This window comes from Arachis ipaensis, chromosome B3 (assembly GCF_059453495.1).
Source record: "Arachis ipaensis isolate K30076 ecotype BB chromosome B3, ASM5945349v1, whole genome shotgun sequence".
Lineage (NCBI taxonomy): Eukaryota > Viridiplantae > Streptophyta > Magnoliopsida > Fabales > Fabaceae > Arachis > Arachis ipaensis.
The window spans coordinates 25,084,315-25,099,077 of record NC_142438.1 but is presented as its reverse complement, the minus strand read 5'-3'; the positions used below and the strand labels follow the sequence as shown (position 1 = coordinate 25,099,077).

Here is a 14,763-nt window from a genome sequence, read left to right as displayed (position 1 = left end):
ATGGTTCCAAAAGTCCAGAGAGCAGTGGGTAAGGTTCGGGGATAGGAATACAAGATTCTTTCATATTCAAACTCTTGCGCGAAGGAAGCATAATAAGATTCATGGCCTTTTTCTCAAGGATGGAGTGTGGGAAACTGATTCAGAGGTTCTGAGTCAAGAAGCAGAGTCTTTCTATAAAAGCTTATTATGTCATTTGGATGATGTTGATTTGGGTTGCCTTGGTGATGTGCCTCTTCCTTCTCTGAATGAAGAAGCTTGCAATAATCTTACGGCACCAGTTACTATGGAGGAAGTCAAAACAGCTGTTTTTCACATGAACTCTTTTAAAGCTCCAGGTCCGGATGGGTTTCAAGCTTTCTTCTTCAAAGAATATTGGGAGATCATTGGTCTTGATGTTTGGAAGATGGTTAAGCAGGCATTCTCCGGTGTTACTCTTGATCCGAGAATGTTGGAGACTTTACTGGTTCTCATTCCAAAGGTTGAATCATCGGTATCTATGAAAGATTTCAGGCCGATTAGTCTCTGCAATGTAGTTTACAAGATCATCACGAAGGTCCTTGTTAATAGGCTTCGTCCTCATCTTGCGGAGATTGTTGGCCTGCTTCAAGGAGGATTTATTCCGGGACGAGGAACTCCTGACAACATCATTATTGCTCAAGAAGTCCTCCACTTTATGAAGAAGACTAAATCAAAGAAAGGCACACTGGCCTTTAAGATTGATCTGGAGAAAGCTTATGACAGAGTTGACTGGAGGTTTTTAGCTCATACCCTTAAGAGCTTTGGTTTTCCTATTCCTACACTTAATTTGATTATGAATTGTGTCACTGCTTCTTCCTTATCTATTCTTTGGAATGGGAGTCGTCTAAATGGCTTTACTCCTAGCCGAGGTCTTAGACAAGGAGACCCTATGTCACCCTATCTTTTTGTGTTGTGTATGGAGCGACTGGCATGCTTTATTAGTCATCAGGTTGATTTGGGCTTGTGGGAGCCGGTTGCTATTTCTAGAGGGGGACCAAGAATATCCCATTTAATGTTTGCGGATGACTTGCTTCTATTCTGTAAAGCTACAAAAAGACAAGTGCAAAATGTGATGTTAGTTTTAGAGACTTTTTGCAAAGCATCTGGGATGAAGATTAATGTGGAGAAGTCTAAAGCGCTTTGCTCCAAGAATGTCTCTGCAACAAGGAAAGAGGTTTTCACTGGGGTATCCTCTATCAGATTTGTCCAGGATTTGGGCAAGTATCTTGGAGTTACCCTTAGCCATTCTAGAGTGACTCGTTCAGCTTTCAATGGTGTCCTGGATAAGATTCGGAGTAGGCTAGCAAGCTGGAAAGAGAGTTTACTCAATCGGGCTGGTAGACTCTGCTTGGTTAATTCTGTTGCCGCTGCTATTCCCACGTACCAGATGCAGGTCTCTATTTTTTCCAAAGGAATCATTAGTAAATTGGAGTCTATGATGAGGAATTTTCTTTGGAAAGGACAAGTTGATGGAAGAGGATTGAATCTTGTTAGTTGGAAGGTACTGGTTACTCCAAAAAAATATGGAGGTTTGGGAATTAGAGATCCTTATTGTGTAAATATTGCTCTTCTTGGGAAGCTAGTTTGGACTTTTTTCCAGCAGCCAAACAAGCTATGGGTCCAATTATTGGATGCCAAATACCGATCATCTCTATATGACTGTTTTAGTTATCCTAAGAACAAGGACTCTCCCATTTGGAGGTGTCTTTGCAAGGCTTGGAAAGTGTTGAAGGATGGGTTTGCTTGGTGTATTGGAGATTTGAACCAGAATTTTTGGTTTTCTAGCTGGAGGAGAGAAGGACGGTTATCTAATGAGATGGATTATGTCCACATTTCTGATTCGAATCTCCGGATACAGGATATTTGGTCGGTTGGTAGGTGGCATTTGGATACTCTTTATTCTCCTTTATCTCAAAATCTGAAAGATAATATTCTCTCTTACAATCCAGATGAACAAGCAGGTCCGAAAGTGGGTTGGTATTGGAGTGGGTCTGCTGCCAAAGTCTATGACTCACGCAATGGTTACTTGTGGTTGTATAAGCAGCTGTTTGGTTGGGAGGAGAGGGAGAATTGGCTTTGGCTTTGGCGTCAGCTTGTTCCGGAAAAGCATAAGTTTTTGGCTTGGTTGTGTCTTAAGGAGGCTCTTCCTACTGCAAGTTTTCGCTTTAGAAGAGGGATGTCGTCATCGGATAGGTGTCCAAGATGTCTTTCTATCCAGGAATCGGTTATATATTGTATTCGGGATTGTCCAAAAGCTCAGCTTGTCTGGCAAAGGTTGGATATTCCTTGTCATCCTTTGGATTTAAAGAACTGGTTCTTGTATCATAGCAGAGAGCACCCGTTCAAGTTCTTTTCGGGACTTTGGTGGATATGGCGAGCAAGGAATAACGACATCTTTAATCCCCATAAAACTTGGCCTCCGGAAAAAGTCATTTGTCTGGCATTAACTTTAGAAAAGGAGCTTAGAAATATTTTTGAATTACAACGTATGTCCCTTCCCTCTACTCTAAATGGTTTTTGGAATCCCCCATCCATTGGTACTTTTAAGATTAATTGTGATGCTAGTTATTTTGGTTCGGGTGATAGTGTTGGTTTTGCTTGTGTTATTAGAGATTGTAATGGGAGCTGGCAAAGGGGGTGTTTGGGAATGATTGAGAGTAATAGTATTCTTCAAGGAGAATTGTTTGCTATTTGGAGAGGATATCTCTTAGCTTGGGATGTGGGTCAACGAGATGTTATTTGTGAGACGGATTGTGTGGAAGCATTTAATCTTGTTACTCAAGATGGTTTTGGGTTTATTGATCCACTGGTGCTCAAAATAAGAGATATCATGCATTGGAATTGGCGTGTTGACTTTCGTTTGATTATGAGAGATGCAAACACGGTGGCAGATACTATGGCAAAGATGGCGATGAAGTTACAACTTTCGCATGTGGAGCTTCTTTCACCTTGGGAGGAGTTTAAGAGTAGTCTTAAATGGGACTGTCCCTCTATTTAAGCAGTTCCTTGTTTTGTTTCTTTTGTTTTTCTTTGTTTAATTTATTTCGGTCACCAAAAAAAACAAATAAAAGAAAGAAAATTTACATGATAACATCAACAGGGTGGAAGAGGTGGAGGATATTGACGGGAGGGGTATGGGTATGCATGGTTATTTGTTTATGTAATGATTATAGTAGTTTTTTTTATTTATGTATAGGTATATATTAATTATTTGTTTAATAATTTTTTATTTTTAGGATATATTTATTTTATTAGATAATTTTAAATATTTTTTTATTTATATATACATATATATAAAATTATATATAAATATATTTAAATTATATATATTAATTTTTTTATTAAAATTATTTCATTTTGAGCGTACAATTGTTTAATAATTTTTTTGTTCTTTATTGTTCATGTTATCCTACATGTAATTTTCATCAATTACGATCATTTTTTTATTTATGTATGTATATATTAATTTTTTAATTAATAATTTTTTTATTTTATTTAGTATATATTTATTTTATTAAATAATTTTAAATATTTTTTTATTTATATATATATATATATATATATATATTAATTGTACGTAAATATATTTAAGTCATATATATTAATTATTTTTTAATTATGATTATTTACCTTTTTATATATATATATATATATATATATATAAAAGATTAATTTTTGAGTTTATAATTATTTAATAATTATTTATTATTTATTATTAATATTATTGTACTTGTAATCTTTATAAATCATAAAAATTTTTATTAATCACGATAATTTAATATTATATTAAACTCAAGATTAGAACATAACCTAGTAGACATCATAATTGTTAAAAAATATATAAGTTTTAGATATAAAAAATTCACAATCACATAATAAATTAAGGGTATAATATATATACAACAACAAAGTCTTGTCCCACTAGGTGGGGTCGACTACATGAATCAAACGACGTTATTGTGTTATGTCATATATCATGTTTACAGAGAGATCGTTTACATGTAGATCTCGTTTGACCACCTCATGGATAGTCTTCTTAAGTCTTCCTCTGCCTTTCACCCCTTATCCATCTTCCATCTCATCTACCCTCCTGACTGGGTGTTCTGTCGGTCTTCTTCTCACATGTCCAAATTACCTGAGACACAATTCAACCATCTTTTTCATAATGGGTGCTACTCCAACTCTCTCCCTTATATCTTCGTTCCTTATTTTTTACAATCGCGTATGATCACTCATCCATCTCAACATCTTCATCTCTGCCACACTTAACTTATGTTCGTGCTCCCTTTTGGCCGCCTAACACCCCGTACCATAAAGTATAGCCGGTCTTATAGTAGTGCGGTAGAATTTACATTTAAGTTTTAAAGGCACTTTTTTGTCGCATATAAAATCAGATGCACTTCGCCATTTTGACCAACCTGCTTGGATCCTATGATTTACATCATGTTCAATCTCTCTATTATCCTGTATGATGCACCTAAGATACTTAAAACTTTTAACTTTTCATAGGATGTTTTCTCCAATCTTCACCTCTATATTACGGTTTTTCCTTCTCAAATTGAACTTACACTCCATATATTCCGTCTTACTACGGCTTATGCGCAGACCATACACTTCTAGAGCTTCTCTCCATAAGTCCAACTTCTTATTTAGGTCTTCTCTTGACTCTTCCATAAGGACGATATCATCGGCAAAAAGCATGCACCATGGCTCAGGCTCTTGGATGTGCTTTGTGAGTACTTCCAAGACTAATATGAAAAGGTATGGATTTAAGGATGATCCCTGGTGTTATCTTATACCAATAGAAAATCCCTCTGTGACACCACCTTGAGTCTTCACACTAGTTGTGGCCCCATCATACATGTCTTTAATTGCACGAATATATGCGACCCTTACTCTCCTCTTTTCTAAAACTTTCCATAAGATCTCCCTTGACACCCTATCGTACGCTGTTTCCAAATCAATAAATACCATATGTAGATCCCTTTTATTACTACGATACTTCTCCATCATCCTTCTTAACAAGTATATCGCTTCGGTGGTGGATATGCCTAGCATAAATCCAAATTAGTTCTCTATCACTTGCGTCTCTTTTCTCAACCTCCGTTCTATCACTCTTTCCCATAACTTCATGGTATGGCTCATGAACTTTATTCCTCTATAGTTTCCACAACTTTGTATATCCCCCTTATTCTTGTAGATAGGTACCAATGTGATCTTTCTCCACTCATCAGGAATCTTCTTTAACCTTAAAATCTCATTAAAAAGCTTGGTTAACCAGTTGATGTCTTTTCCTCCAAGACCCTTCCAAACCTCAATCGGGATATTATCAGGTCCTACTGCCCTGCCATTTTTCATCTGCTTTTAAGCCTCTTTTACCTCGAAGTCTCGAATCCTTCGATAGTAGTAAAAGTTTTGATCTTTTTTCCTTGTGCTTGACCGACCAAGGCTCGAAAGAGTCTTCTGTCATTCATTAAATAATTCGTAGAAGTAGCTCTTCCACCTTTCATTAATCTTCTCCTTTTGAGCCAACACCTCTCCTTTCTTATCTCTTATGCACTTAACCTTATCCAAATCTCTCGTTCTTCTTTCACGACTCTTTGCGATTCTATATATACCTTTTTCTCCTTCTTTCATGCCCAAAGACTGGTAGAGACCCTCATATGCTCTTGTTCTTTCTTCACTTACAGCCACTTTTGTCTCTTTCTTAGCCGCCTTATATTTTTTCCAATTATCTGCATTGCGGCATAAAAATCACTCTTTAAAGCACCCCTTTTTTATCTTTATCTTTTTTTGTACACTCGCATTCCACCACCAGGACTCCTTGTCTCTTGGTCCTATTCCTTTAGATTCACCAAAGCTTTCTTTTACTGTTCTTTTAATAACTTCTGCCATCTCACTCCACATCTCTTCCACTCTTCCGTTCCCATCCCACTTTGCCTCTTCTCCTACCCGTCTTAGGAAGCTTTTTTGTTCCTCACCTTTCATCCGCCACCACCTTATCCTTGGGTTCTTTGTATATATCTTTTCTTCAACTTTTGCTCGAAAATCTATGACGAGTACCCTATGTTGTGTTGTCAAACTCTCTCCCGGGATAATTTTATAATTAATGTAAAATTTCGATCGACTATCCTCAACAAGAAGAAGTTGATTTGAGAGCTTGTCATGCCACTCTTATAGGTTATAAGATGTTCGTCTCTCTTTTTAAAACATGTATTTGCGATGAGAAGGTCAAAGGTTGAGGAAAAGTCTAAAATAGTTTTACCATCGGCATTGATCACCCCGAAACCATGGTCTCCATGAATACTTCCATACCCAGCCACTTCTCTTTCAACATGGCCATTTAAATCTCCTCCTAAGAAAATCTTATCCATCGAAGGTATGTCTTGGACCAAACTCTCTAGATCCTCCCAAAACCTTATCTTGTGTTGTTCGTCCGAACCAACTTGCGGTGCATAGGCACTAATCACATGAAAAGCACCTCCCTCCACCACAAATTTGATAGAGATGATCCGATCTCCCACCCTCTTGACATCCACTACGTCCTTCTTCCACTGCTTATCCACAATAATACCAACCCCATTCCTATTCTTCACCTTTCCTGTATACCAAAATTTGAACCCAGAAGTATCCAACTCCCTAGCCTTCGCACCAACCCATTTTATTTCTTGTAGGTACATAATGTCCTTGTCATGGTGTCCATCACCTCCATGGATTTTCTGTTAGAGTGCCTATGTTCCATGTCTCAAATCTCAACCTTCTGTCGCTCTGACCTTTACTTTTTACTTTGTAAACTAGCTTATTTACCCTCGTCTGTTCACGAAAACGCAAAAATCCTTGCTCATTTAACACTCCATCTGAACATCGATGGAACGACTCTTGCTCATTTGACACCGTACTCGAGCCATACAGCGCGTTGCTATTTAATAGTGTTCTTATTTATCCTACCTGAATATATTAATTGTTTAGTTAATGGTTATCTTATTTTTAGTATATATTTATTTGTTCAAATAATTTTTTATTCATTCTACCCGAATATATTTATTTGTTTAGTTATTGTAGCCGTGATTTCTTGACATTAGTTAATAGTTATCTTATTCATAATTGTAGATCTTAAATTAATATATTTTAATTATTTCCTTTTATATATATATATATATATATATATATAAAATCGCACCTATTAAATTAGTATATTATTTAATTAATAGTTTTCGCACAATAATTTTACATAATTAATAGAAATAATTGTCATGTTGAAGGTATTATTTATTATTATGTAAATTTAAATACATTATCAATCTTTAAAATTACATTTCCAACTTAATAATGTTTTTGTTTATACTATATTATGTAAATTTATATATAGTATTTTTTATTTTGATTCTTAATAATTTTGCTTGTAATAGCTATTTTGGTAAAAAAAAAAATTTTATACCATAAATATTATAGCTAATATACTTTTTAATTGAATGAGAGGTAATCAACAATTAAAAATTATAATTAGTAGTAATTGGTTAAGAACATAGAATTTAATTTTGATATATTGATAAGTAATTTTTTTTACATAATTACTCAATTACATTCATTTTTTTATAATCTTTCACATAATGAATGTAAAAAATAGTTATTTTCTTTTATTTGATAATATATAATTGAATGAATGCATAAAATTATTTTAAACTAACAATGTACCAAAATAACTAAATAATTTTAAAAATAAAGGGAGAAAAATTATCGTAAATTAAGTTTTCTTTATTATAGATCAATATACTTTTTATATATAAGTTTAGTTTTGTTATATATATATATATATATATATATATATATATTCAACGTAACAAAATTTATTTTCGTATAATTTTATTTTACCTTTATTGTTAAATTTTTTTAGATCTGCCACTATTTCTGAGTTAGACCGACATTATGTGATTTTAAAGTAATTTAATTTATTTGATCTCTAAAATCTCTTTTATATAGGTCACTAATACTTAGGAATCTTATTTAAAAAAAAGCAAATAGTACATCAAATATGACCACAGAATCAAATAAAACTAATCCTAAAACCCTGTGTGTTTCTCCAAATCTATACTAATTAACTCTGTATTATATGTTATATGTATCACCTGCAAAACATGTACAACTTAAAACCTGGACAATTTCCAAAGCCTTGAAATTTAAAATTCTTCATAAAGAATTCAACCCCTGATGTATGAACAACCTCTTAACTTGATGGAAATAATTATGGAAATTAAATGTAGTAATTTATCTCAACCATTCTTCTTCAATACTCTGAATCACAACTGTTTATCTAGCTAGTACTTAAGTTTCCGAATAATCCTTGTTTAATTCAAAAATTTTCTAACCTAATAAAATTACATATAGTTAAAAAAAGAGGCACCAACAAGTCCACAGCATTAACGCTAAACATTTCAGAGAAAACAGATATAAATTAAAAGGATATATCTCACTGTAACAATTTGGAAGAGTAAACTATTCCCACTTATATTTTAAGTGAAAGGATACATTCCAGAGGGAAGTAATTAGCTACATAAGATACACTGAGATATAGTTGTTATATATGTATATATCTGATGTTTTGGTTCCATTAGTAGCTCACAAACTCCCAAATTATAATAGGTTTAATTATTCTGTTAGTTCTTATAATTTTATAAAATTTTAATTAAGTTTTTATATATATATTTTTTAATTAAATTTTTATACTACTTTTAATTTTATAATTAAATATTTTTCATGTCAAAAATATTAAAATTAACAAAATATTTCTCTCAAAAAATACATGATCAAAAAGATCTAATTAAATTCTTAATTATAAATATCTTTAATTTGTGGAGAAATATTCAATTAACTTAAATATTTTTTACATTAATAAAAATCTAATTATAAAAATAAAAATAATGTAAAGATCCAATTAAAAAAATAAAAATATAAAAATCTAATTAAAAATTTAACAAAACTATAAGAATCATTAAAATAATTAAACCATTATAATAATCAACAAAACAGGAAACTTCTTTAAGACATTTGCTCCTATCAAGTTTATACGCCACATATTATATCCTGCAACGAGAGATGCAAAGTACTTAATAAGCAGAACACCACCTTAGCTTGTAAAAGTATAATTTTTTTTTTTTTAACATTACTTAGGCATATATGTACTATATATTATATGTTATAGATTCATACATGGACCTCTTTTCAAAAATGGGGAATAATATATGCATGGTACCTTATATTTACCTCAAATACAACACTCAGTACACATGACAAATGATAATAATGTACACTAATTTCTTCTAAACAAAAAAGTTTAAAAGAGGATGTGATTTACCTTAAAGAATAATGTTAAAATAAGATAAATTAAATTCATGTGTAATTATCTTGATGTAAAATTAATATTTAAAATTATTAAATAATAATTTAATTAAATATATTAAATTATTTAATAATTTTTAACTATCAATTTTAAATTACATAAAAACAACTATATATATGTAAATCTTCACTTTAAAATAAACATTTTTTGGGATCACTTATGCTCCATTCACAATGTTATCAGAGACGTACGGGGCGAGCCCCCTCTCCCCCACTTTTTAAAAAAAAAAATAATAATAAAATATTAAATATAATTTAATTTTTTAAAAAATATATTTAATATTTAGTTTAATATAAATAAAAGTTCAATCTAACCTAAATATTAATGATCTTCAATATCTTAAAAGTAAATAATAATATTACAAATTTTTAAAAAAGATATTATTACTAATATTTTTAGTTAAATAAAATTTTTTAAACCTCATAAAATAAACTTTTTTTTTTGTGATCGTCCTTCTTGATTTGTTTGGTATTAGCTCTCTTTGTTTTAAATGTTATAACTTAGAGATTTTTTTCAGTTATGAATATTGTGAAAAAATAAGTTAGAAACAAAATAAAAGATGAATTTTTTGCTAATTGTCTTTTAATTATATTGAGAAGAAAATTATTAAAAGATTTGACACAAATTCCATTATCGATGAATTTTATGATACAAAGAATCGACCATTTCCTTAATAAAAAATACACACATATTTTTATATTTTAAAATATATTTTTTATCAGTATATTTTTGTAATACATCTTATTATATTATATAATTTTTTTTGTATTTTTTTAATATTATAAATATTATTGTCCCTATGATGATATTTTTGGATTCGTACCTGATTGTTATATACCAAAATAATTTCTTATTGGAAAGAACCTCCGACTTATAAAGACTAATCATATATATAATTTTCTAATAATGTTTCTAATAATAAAGATTTTTCTAAGTACAAAAGAATGAAAAAAAAAAAAAATAAAGACTACTAATGTAACTTCTTAATAATGTTTCTAATAACATTCTTCTAAGTACTAAGGAATGAAAAAAAAAAAAAGAAAGAAAGAGACACAATCAATGTCTTGAAGTAATAATCATCGTGAACCTTCTATATGGATTATTTAACGTCGCCCTTATATACAGAGAGGAGAGAGAGACAGGGGGAGGGGGGAGAAGAAGAAAGAAATACGGGGAAAAAAAAAAAAAAAACGAAAGTGGTGTCAAACTCATTTTCTTTCGTGATATATGAGAAATAACTAAATGAAGGATATACACGCAGAGTTTCACTCATTTTAATTATGTATAACAGAATGAACTTCACTCTCTACCCCTTAATATTATTTACTTTTCATGCAGTTATATATATGGTTACAATATGCATATATAAATCTTCCCTTCAAAGAGAAATCATCTAAAGGATATGATCTAGGTCAATGTTAAACTGATATGACACATACTAAACCTCATTAAAACCCTCGCTCCCACCTCAAAACAATTTGTTTAATTTGATATATATATATATGTATCCTCTCTTATTAATTTAAAATTAAAAAAAAATAATATTATAACATAATATCAGAATTTCTATTACTAATATGAATAGAATTTAATTCTTATAAAATTTAAAAAAAAAAACATAAACAAAAAAAATCTATGCAAAAATTGACGAAATCTAAAAAAAGTTTATACAAGAAAATATATTAAATATATAATTATTTATATATATTTTTTATTAATTTAAATTTTTAAAAAAATAGTATCATTAAATTATTTTGCATATATGTTATTCTGCATGCGTAGAAAGTAGACAAATTAAATTAGGAAACCCTAATAATAACTTGTCACCAACTACCCCTAGTAAGGGCTACACATGATTTCAGCACTATCGTTTTATGTTAAAGGGAGCGTTATATATGCTGAATAAGCCAACATAAAAGTTTTGCCAATCTCAACAATCCATGTACATGTTTATGCTTATATAGTTTATTATGTTTTATAATTCATAAATTCAGGGAATCAAAATGTGAAGTAAGTTAAAAGACAAAATTTGGGTAGAATACAAGCAAGATTATTTTACCTTGAATAAAAAATCCATGATCCATTTCTAAAATAAGAAATATACAAGAACGTGTCTATTTCATGTATGTTGAGAGTGATATTGAAATTCCACTTGGAACCGACAAAACATACATGTGAGGTGTGGGAAACACAAAGCTCAAACATGCGCCTAACCAAACAAAACATTTTCTCCCAAATAATAATAATAATAATAATAATAATAATAATAATGATAATAATTAATAAACTTATAAATAGCATTTTTCCTAAAATATTCTTAATTAATAGATCAAAAATTAATTTATCAAAGATTTGAGTTTTATTTAAAATTTTATTATTGATCAATAAATTATTACATGCATAAAACAAAATTTGAATCGCTAATATTTATTTAAATGGACGAATGAACTAATTATTTAACCAATTAAATTAATTTATAAATAACATTTTGAAAAAGAGAACTGTGGCTTTCAATTATATCCTGTTTAATTAAGAGAAAATTTTAATTAAAAAAATCCACTGAATAATGTCTTTATGAACTATCATAATAAATCATGATGTAATCAAGGTATATAATGAATAGCACAAGGTGGAGAAAAAAAAAACAAGTATATATAACGATAAACACATCAAATCAAGCATAGTAATAATAAGGATCATGTATGTGCCTTTAATAAGATAGCAATAAGTGGGCACAATTAATATAGAGGTGAGGATGGTTGGGAGTTGTTAAGGGCTATTAACAACACATAATATTTAATTAGCATAAGGTTTTCCCAACATCTATCTATCTATCATGACTTTGTCAGTATAAAATTAGGGAAAAAAAAATTCCAAATTTAAAAAAAATTCCAAATTAAAGCATGATGCAGCATCACAACAATTTTATAATTTGTAACGAACATAGAAAGTTAATTATTAATAATATATTTTCAGTCATTTGTTTAGTTTGATGCTTAATAACTCAACAAAGTGTATGACATCTCACTTGAACATTCATGGGACAAAAACTCTGCTTAGTTTTAAAAATGCAAAGACTAGGGGAAAGTAAACTTGGAAATAATAGAATATGTAATGTAATTGCCACACAAAACAGTGTTTTTGTGTAAAGTTAGTTCGATGTCTGTAACAGGGGAAGATTAATTATATTTCGTCTTTCAAATCTTATAGGCTGTGTTTGTTTATAGAGATAGGATACTAAGATATAAAATTGTGTTTGATAAAGGAGATATGTATAGAAATAATATGTTCAAAGACACTGAATTAGTGTATTTTGTGTCCATCTTGACAGGAAGGATACAGAGACACTAACAAGGGATACAACTTATTTTTTATTTTTTCTTTCATTTATTCTTGTTAATTTTTTATAATAATAATTTTATTGTTATATTTTTCATCTCAAATTTTTTGAATGAAAAAAATAAAAATAAATTGAATTTTCATAATTTGTTCTAAGTTATCACCAAATAGAATACAAGAACATAAAATTTTGTATCTCTATCCATCAGTATCTTATCTTGTTCTTAGAAATAAACGCAGCCTCATTGTTGATACAATAACATCACAGTAGTTTGCAAGTTGCAACCAAATGAAATTAAATACACAAAGTTGGATCACCTTGTAGGGTATTATGATCCATATGGCAAGCCTTTAGGAGGTTCCATGTTTTAATTAAGTTCTTTCAGTTGCATGTTAAGATTTGTGTAGGAGGTCTCAAGTTTCTAAAAATGGAATTTTTTGAAAATTTATAACAAGTTGTCTAGAGAATCCATCAATCACGCAAGACAGCAGTATAATGAGGAAAAGATGAAATTACCATTAGTGGTTCAAGAGAAGTGTATAGTGGAGGAGGGAGAAGAAGAGCTTGATTGTTCAGCACTGCCTTTGTTATTGTTCTTCTTTTTCTTCTTGTAAGGGATGCCTCTTGCCTTAGCCTGGCACTCCCTAACCTCCCGGAGGTACACACGGATGGCGCTGCTTGCAAAAGGATTAGTCTCCGGAGACCCACCATTTTCCTCGTAAGCAGCCCTGAGTCTCCCTATAAGAGCATCGAGGGAGCCCCAGGCCTGCCTAAGAGGACAGGTGCAGGGCGCTGGGGGTTCCGGCTGCCCATAAAACATGCAACCTTGGATGTGAACTTTTGTTTTTCCGAACTGGTCAAGGTACCTTAGGAAGTCCAGGACATGGTTGCAATTGCACTGTGCAAGCTCAACTGATGGCCTTTGGTTCTTCAGGTATTGCCCGAAAGTGTTCCAGTCCCTCCTCTTTTGCGACTCGTACCGGCTAAGTGTATTAGCCGGACTCTGCTGTGGGTGTGGTTGAAGTTGAAAATGATGATGATATTCTCTGGGATCAATGTTGCTTCGGGATCCTTCTCCTGGAAAATCCTTGCCATAACCACTTCCACTTGAAGACATTCTTGCTGTCTTGTGATGAATATTAACGGAGATTTTTCAAGAAGGATCCGAGGGGAGGGGTTGCTCTCTCTAAATAAAAGTGGAATATAATAATAAAGGAAGAGGTGAAAGGTGAAAAGTGAAAGGAATAGGAAGAGGGAGTGTAGTGTTGAGTTTGAAGAAAGGAGAGTGTGTATGTATGTATGTAGAGCTCACGTCATTTTGCAACCGAGTAGACGTTTTATGGGACCCATTCTCTCTTGTTTCTTTTTTTTTTTTTTTTTTATTGGAATTGCCTATTCTTCTTCACTCCAAATAATATATATAAGTTTTGTGTTCATTGAAAACATGGTAAGAACTTATTCCCGGTAGTTTGAATATACGAAAAGAAAGGAAGATTGATAGATTATTCCGTTAAAAGAGTAGACGAGTGAAAAATAAATAGAGAGCGAAAGATAGAAAAAAAATATCTAAAAATATTATATATAAGATGATAAAAAAATTTACGTAATGACATTGATTAATTTATATAATCGATTTATTAGTAAGATAAGATTCTATTGTCTTGAATATTTTCTTAATTTTTACCATATTTTTTATTTTCTCCTTTTTAGGTAGTGACACAGCATTAATTACATGTTTTCTCTTATAATGGTGTACCAAAAAAAAAAAAAAATTAGGAGTTAGTATTTTTATTAAAATTTAGTTATTATTTAAATATTTAACTAATAAAAAAATGAATAATTTTATATCATTAGATATAATTTTATACTATTAAAAATATTAATAATAATTAATTTATAACTATAAATTATAAAATTTATGGTCCCTAATACTTCTGTAGGTTGCGTTTGTTTTCGGAAACAGATACTGAGATAGAGATTTGGAGACATAAAATTATATTTGATAGAT

At 30.9% G+C, this 14,763-nt stretch overlaps 1 pseudogene across 1 annotated transcript; it reads right to left on the bottom strand.

Moving 5' to 3' along the window:
• Positions 1-8,922: 8,922 nt before the first annotated feature.
• On the bottom strand, positions 8,923-14,040 carry LOC107634300 (protein LIGHT-DEPENDENT SHORT HYPOCOTYLS 10 pseudogene; annotated as a pseudogene). The gene is made up of 2 exons (XR_015907387.1): positions 13,272-14,040; positions 8,923-9,099 (listed from the first exon to the last, which is right to left on the bottom strand). The product of XR_015907387.1 is annotated as a protein LIGHT-DEPENDENT SHORT HYPOCOTYLS 10 pseudogene (transcript).
• Between the last annotated feature and the right edge of the window lie 723 nt (positions 14,041-14,763).